Raw genomic sequence first — 7,876 nt, forward strand, 5'->3', positions numbered from 1 at the left:
GCCAATCCAGCCACCTAAGCAAAATTGCCGATCAGGATTACAGGAACATCCTGGAGAGAGCAACTTAATTTTCCAATTGAGCAAGTTGACCTGATTAATAGATTTACACAGGCTTTCAATCTAATTAAGGATTGTACAGGAACCACCATTACAGCAAGGGGCTGCTAGCTTGGATTGACACACTGTCCTTTTCATATGCCCACTGCTCCCATTTTACAGTTGTACAGGACATTGGTGAGGCCTCTTCTGGAGAACTGTATCCAGTTCTGGTCGCCCTGCTATAGGGAGGGTATTACTAAGCCAGAGAAGGTTCAGAAGAGGTCTACCAGGATGTTGCTGGGTGTGGAAGGTTTGAGTTATAGGGAGAGGCCGGGACTTTTTTCACTGGAGCATGAGGCTAGGGGGTGGTCTTATACAGGTTTATAAAATCATGAGGGGTAGACATAAGGTGAATAGCAGGTATCTTTTCCCCAGGTTGGGGAATTTCAAGACAATTTTCATAGTGAGAGGAAAAAGATTTTAAAAAGACATGAAGGACAATTGTTTGTGGGTCATGTCATAGAGTCATAGTCATAGAGATGTACAGCAAAGAAACAGACCCTTTGCTCCAACCAGTACGTGGTGACCAGATATCCTAACCTAATCTAGTCCCACCTGCCAGCACTTGGCCCATATCCCTCCAAACCCTTCCTATTCATATACCTATCCAGATGCCTTTTAAATGTTGCAATTGTACCAGCCTCCACCACTTCCTCTGGCAGCTCATTCCATACACGTACCACCCTCTGTGTGAAAAGGTTGCCCCGTAGGTCTCTCTTATATCTTTCCCCTCTCACCCTAAACCTATGCCCTCTAGTTCTGGACTCCCCCACCCCAGGGAAAAGACCTTGTCTATTTGTCCTATCCATGCCCCTCATGATTTTATAAACTTCTACAAGGTCACCCCTCAGCCTCCGACGCTCCAGGAAAAACAAAATGAACTTCCAGAAGAAGTGGTGGATTAAGGTGCAGATACAGCATTTCAAAGACATTCAGATAAGTACATGAATAAGAAATGTTTGGAGGGGTATGGGCCAGGACGGGCAGACTGGGACTAGTTTAGTTTGGGATTATGTTCAGCATGGACTGGTTGGACCAAGCGTCTGTTTCCGTGCTGTATGATTCTATAAAGGACTACAACCAGCGTCAGCAGTAAATCACAGCACCTGCAGTAAATGTGGTCTGTGGCATCATAATTCTTCGAGTTGATGAATTACTTGCCGCATTTTCCAAAGACTCTAACTTTCTCCTCTCACGATGAAAATTGTCTTGAAATTCCCCAATCTGGGGAAAAGATACCTGCCATTCACCTTATGTCTACCCCTCATGATTTTATAAACCTCTATAAGATCACCCCTTAGCCTCATGCTCCAGTGAAAAAAGTCCTGGCCTCTCCCTATAACTCAAACCTTCCACACCCAGCAACATCCTGGTAAGTCTCTTCTGAACCTTCTCCAGGATTGGAGGGAGGTGGGCCAGTACAGGCTGAGGAGAGAATAATGTATGAGAAAGGGAGACATTGTGTTGAGAGCACTGAATGCATCATAGGAATGACCAGTGCCGTCTCTCCACTCATGGCTTAAACAGATATATAACTGAACCACGTGCTACTCTCTCATTAGAGAGAGATAACTAGCAGTGGTTTAACCTAAGGGTTACCTTACCTGAGGCAAAGGGAGAGATTGAGAAACACACCCCTCCATGGTAACCTTGGCCTGTGTGAAAATTGAACCCATTCTGTTGGCATCACTTTCCGTCATAAACCTGCAATCCAGCCAACTGAGCCATCCTGGTGGGCAGTATTAACTAAAATTGAAGGGACAGGAAAGAGGGAGGGGTCTTAATCAAAATGGAAATAATGCATCCTTATCCCTACAGAAGTATCCAGCTCTTTTATAGAGTTAAACAACCTGCTCAGAATTGTTATTACACATTCCTAAAGCAGGTGGGACTTGAACTCAGGACTTCTAGTTCAGAGACAGGGATACCACCAAGGCACCATAATAGCCTTCATGTAGCTCGCTCTTTTTTAAAATTAGACCATCACCAAATTACCAGTGTCTCTAATTAAACTATTAATGAATTACACACACTCTACCAGGGGCAGTGCAACATTATCAAGGGGAAGAGAGGGAGAGGACTACATTAGAATAGAATTGGAGTGTGATTTATTTTCTAAACAGCTCACAGAATGATGTCATTATATATCTCTGGAACAGGTGGGACTTGAACCCACGTTCTCTCACTCAGAGGTAAGGATTACTTGCCTTATCACTCCAAACCATAGGGATCCATGCTCTGACCTCTCCACGCTACAAAACAACTTCAGAATTTGTAATCTGACCAATGCTCTGTACAACTCCAACATAGAGAATCTAATCTAATCTAATCAAAATTACCTCCTTGCTCTTATTCTCCCTGCCATCACTGATGAAAGCAAGTCTCTTAACTGTCCTATTCACACGCTCTGCTGACTTCAGAGATCTGTGAATAATTACCACAAGATCCCTCTGTACCCCTAAGCTAGCCAGTGTCCTGCCATTTGTCATCTGTTCACGGGTGGTATATTTCCTTTCTTTGTCTAACTGAACTGCTACTTCTTAACAAACTCAATAAACTACGTGAAAATCACTTACAGATGGTCAACTGCCTTTTTCAGGTTGTTGCGATCACATGTTCTCCAAGTTTAAAACTGGTGTTAGGAGTGGGGTGTACGGAAGTCGGCGTTTAATTGGCTTCATTTTAAGAAGCTGGGAAACAGCACTTTTAGATTGTACATAAACATGTGTTGAGTAATTCTTAAGTGAAATCAGGAGGATGCAATTGCATTTGCATATGTGAGAGAGCAGTTGCTCGATCATGAAAACTGGGGTGTTGGACCAATGAGGTTTAATCATTTTCATAGCCATTCACGGAGCCATACCTATGATGGGAGCTTTCAGAGCTGGGTGAATTTCATTGACTCATACAGAGCAGAAAAACGCCCTTCAGCCCATCAAGTCTGCACTGACATAACTACCAATAACGACAAGTGAAACAACTGTACAGAGCCCATAACTCATCACCAAGTCACCATTTATTTACTCGTGCACACGACATGGACTCTGACCAGCCAGCTCAGAACCAGTCCATAGAATAAGGAGACTCTCCAACACTCCTGTTTATTTTTTTTTCACAAAAGGCAATGCTAACCCTCCTGTTTATCTCTGTCAGCCAGAGCTCCCTGATTGGACCCAGGTTAACAACCCCAATCAGGGATCTCATAGTCAATGAGATCTACCTGGCCCTTATTCCAATCTCTACAGCTCACTAATCCCAATTTCCTGCACTTGTCCCATATCCTTGAACATTGTGATATTCGAAGTGCTTATCCAAACATTTTTTAAAGATTGTAAGGTTTCCAGCCTCCACTACCTTCCCAGGCCTTGTATTCCAGATTCCCACCAACTGATGAGTGAAAAGGTTTATTTTCCCAAGTCACCTGTGAATTTCCTCCCCCTTACCCTAAAACTATGCCCCTTGTGATTGATCCCTCATCCAAGGGGAACAGCTGCTCTCAATTCACCCTGTCCATAACCCTTATATGCCTCGATCATGCGCCCCCACAGCCTTCTCTATTCTGAAGGAAACAATCCCAATCCTAGTCTCTCCTTTTAGCTCAATTTCTCCATCCCAGGCAATATCTGGTGAAGATCTTCTGTAGCCCCTCTAGTACTATCATATCCTTCCTGTAGTAAGGTGACTAGAACTGTACACAGTATTCCAGCTGTGGCCTGAGCAACACTCTATACAACCCAACATTACCTCCTTGCTCTGATACTGTATACCATGACAGATGAAAGCATGAGCTATAGGAAGAGGCTGAACAGGATGGGGCTGTTTTCCCTGGAGCATCAGAGGCTGAAGGGTGACCTTTATAGAGGTTTACAAAATCATGAGGGGCATGGATAGGGTAAATAGGCAAAGTCTTTTCCCTGGGGTCAGGGAGTCCAGAATTAGAGGGCATAGGTTTAGGGTGAGAGGGGAAAGATAAAAAGGACACCTATGGGGCAACTTTTTCACACAGAGGGTGGTGCGTGTATAGAATGAGCTGCCAGAGGAAGTAGTGGAGGCTGGTACAATTGCAACATTTAAGAGGCATTTGGATGGGTATATGAATAGGAAGGGTTTGGAGGGATATGGGCCAGGTGCTGGCAGGTGGGACTAGATTAGGTTGGGATATCTGGTTGGACCTAAGGGTCTGTTTCTATGCTGTACATCTCTATGACTCTATGACTCTAAGTGTTCTATACACCTTCTGCACTAACCTATTCACACGCTCTGCCAACTTCAAGGATCTGTGAATAATTACCCCAAGATCCCTCTGTTCCTCTGAGCTACCCAGTGTCCTGCCATTCATTAAATACTCCCTCAACTTGTTTTTTCTTCGAAAGTGCATAACCTCACACTTATCAGGGTTAAAGACCAACTGTCACTGGTCTGCCCATCTGGTCAACCCATCTATATTTTACCCATCTGTAAACCATCTTCTTTGCTATTAACTTGTCTACCAATCTTTGTGTTGTCTGCAAAACTGTTTAACATTCCCCCCACATTTTAATCAACACCATTTATATATAACAAACACTAAGGGTCCCATTACTGATCCTTGTGGTACACTGCTGGAAACCAGCCTCCAGTCACTCAAACAGCCTTCTGCTACGACCCTCTGTGTCCTATTACTAAGCGGGTTTCTGATCCATCTCACTATGTTTCCCTAAATTCCATGTACTTTAACCATCTCAATCGGTCTCCCATGCGCGGCCTTGTCAAAGGCTTTGCTAAAATCCATATAAATGACACCAACTGAACTTCCCACATCCACACACTTGATCACATTTTGAAAACAATCTAACAAAGTTGTTAGGTATGACCTCCCTCTGACAAAGCCACGCTGACTATCCCTAATTAACACGTGCCTTTCCAAGTGGGCATTCATTTGCTCCTTCAGAATTTTCTCCAATAGTTTCCTTATCACCAAAGTGAGACTCATTGGTCCGCAATTTCCTGGTTCAGCTCTATCATCCTTCTCAAAAAGTGGAATCACATTTGGTGTTCTCCAGTTCTCTGGCACTTCCCCTTGTGGCCAGAGGGGATTTAAGAAATTGTGTCGGAGCCCCTGCAATTTCCTGTCCCATAGCAGCCTGGGATACAGTTCATCTGGGCCAGGAGATTTGTCCATTTTTAAGCCCACCAGAGAATCCAGTACCCCGCCATTTCCTCCAATACCTCCCCATTTCCTATGTCAAACTGTGCACATTCCTCACAGACCCCTTTTCCTAAAATTGGTAGTGTCCTTCTCTAAGATGTTAGAGAATCTGGACAGGTCATATCTGCAATTGCACCCAGCCACAGTCTGTCTGTGGATAAACCTCTCAGGTATGTAAAAGTCCCACTTACACTATTTTTCGAGAAGTGTGGTAAGAGGTGGAGGGAACAGTTCCCTCTGGGTTGGCACCAGTCCCTCAGACACCATCACTTCAAAGAAAAACTGAAGAACCAGCCATCAGAGTTATGGGAGCTTGCTGTGTAAACTGGCTGCTCCGTTTCCTATATTAGAATGGTGACTACACTTGAAAAGCTGCCCCAATGGTGATACATCACTTTGGGATATTCCAAGGTTAGGGTAGATGCTACAGAGATGCAATTCTTTGCTTTATATATTGGAACGCCCTGAGAAATTCCCACACTGAGGAACTTGCCTCCTGCAAGTCAAAAAAACAGCAGGTGCAGTGGGAAAAGGCGTGGATAAAAACAGTCTTTCAGTCTAAGAAAACAAAGAAGGCAAAACATCTGAAAGAACTATTGCAACAACAATGCAAAGATATTCACAAAAAAAATGTTATCCGAGCTGTTAGCAGTCAGGCTAACATGATGAAACATTGCTGTCTTGCTGGGACAGTTCTGGTTTTTCATTAAGTGCCACATTCTCTCAACAATTTCCAAAATGTTAGAATCATTAGAATTCCCTACAGTGTGGAAACAGGCCCTTCGGCTCAACAAGTCCATACTGACCCTCCAAAGACTAACCCACCCAACCCTATTTCCCTACCCTTGACTAATGCTCCTAACCAGCACATCCCTAAACACTATGGGCAATTTAGGATGGCCAATTCCCCTCACCTGCACATCTTTGGACTGAAACTTGATCACTTGGTGGAAACCCACATAGACACGGGGAGAATGTGCAAACTCCACACAGACAGTCGCCTGAGGGTGGAATCAAACCTGGGACCCTTGTGCTGTGAGGCAGCAGTGTTAACCACTGCTATCATGCCACCCTAAAATGTTGCTGAAATGTTTCACCCTCTTATAGAGTCACACAGCATGGAAACAGGCCCTTTAGTTCAATTTATCCATGCTGACCAGGCTTTCCAAACTTAACTAGTCCCATTTGCTTACATTTGGTCTATATCTCTCTAAACTGTTCCTATTCATGTACCTGTCCAAATGTATTTTAAATGTTGTGATTGTACCCACCACTATCACTTTCTCTTGAAGTTCATTCCATATACACACCACCCTCTGCATGAAAACGTTGCTTCTCAAGCCCTTTCTAAATCTTTCCCTTTTCACCTTAAACCTATGCCCTCCAGTTTTAGACTCATCCAGTCTGGAGAAAGAACCATTGCTATTCACCTTATCCATGCCCCTCATGGTTTTATAAACCTCTGTAGGGTCACTCCTCAGCATCCTACACTCCAGTGAAAAGAGTTGGAGCCTTTCCAGCCTCTCCCTATGACTCAAACCCTGCAATGTTTTGACTTGCCTGACCCTTGCCAACTCTGACTGGACATATTCCTGGAGACAGCATCACATGACCTTCCACCTTCATCTCTGCTCTCCCAGACTCCTACCACTGACTGCTTAACATATCAATCATCAGGGACATCCTACGTTTATCGACCCTCCTTCCCAGTTTGTTGAATTCTGGCTATTCTAAGCGTATCTTAACATAAACCCACAGTTATATGAGGCAGTTAGCCTGCAAGGGTTAACTCAAAAGATTTGAGATCACAGCTGGAGTATTGTGTGCAGTTCTGGTCACCACATTACAGGAAGGGTGTACTGGAGAGAGCGCAGAGAAGATTTACTAGAATATTGCCAGGGCTGGAGAATTGTAGCTATGAGGAGAGGTTGGGGTTGTTTTCCTTGGAACAACGAAGGCTGAGAGGTGACAGGATTGAGGTACACAAAATAGTGAGGGGGTGGAGTTACAGTAAACCGAAGGGATCTATTTCCCCTGGCAGAGAGTTCAAAAACCAGGGGTCAAAGATTCACGTTAAGTGGCGGAAGAATGAGAGGAGAAATAAGGAAAAATGTTTTTATGCAGAGGGTGGGCAGTATCTGGAATTCGTTGGTGGTGGTGGCAGAGACAGGGCACTGGGTTGTGTGCAGGAAGGTGGGATGAGAATGGGCATTTGGGTGGCATGGACAAGATGGGCCAAATGTTCCCCTTGTGCATTGTACCAGTTCTGTGGTTCTATTTGGAAAAGCTCTGCCCACTTATGTAACTCCAGGAGGAGCTTTCTTCCATATGAATTGGCTCAGTGGGTAGCACTGCTGCCTCACAGCACCAGGGACCCGGGTTCAATTCCAGCCTTGGGTGACTGTCTGTGTGGAGTTTGCACATTCTCCCTGTGTCTACGTGGGTTTCCTCCAAGTGCTCCGGTTTCCTCCCACAATCCAAAGATGTGCTGGTTAGGTGAATTGGCAATGCTGAATTGCCCATAGTGTAAGTTATTAATCAGGGATAAATAGAGGGGAATGGGTCTGGATGTGTTACTCTTTGGAGGGT

This window comes from Chiloscyllium punctatum, chromosome 18 (assembly GCF_047496795.1).
Source record: "Chiloscyllium punctatum isolate Juve2018m chromosome 18, sChiPun1.3, whole genome shotgun sequence".
Lineage (NCBI taxonomy): Eukaryota > Metazoa > Chordata > Chondrichthyes > Orectolobiformes > Hemiscylliidae > Chiloscyllium > Chiloscyllium punctatum.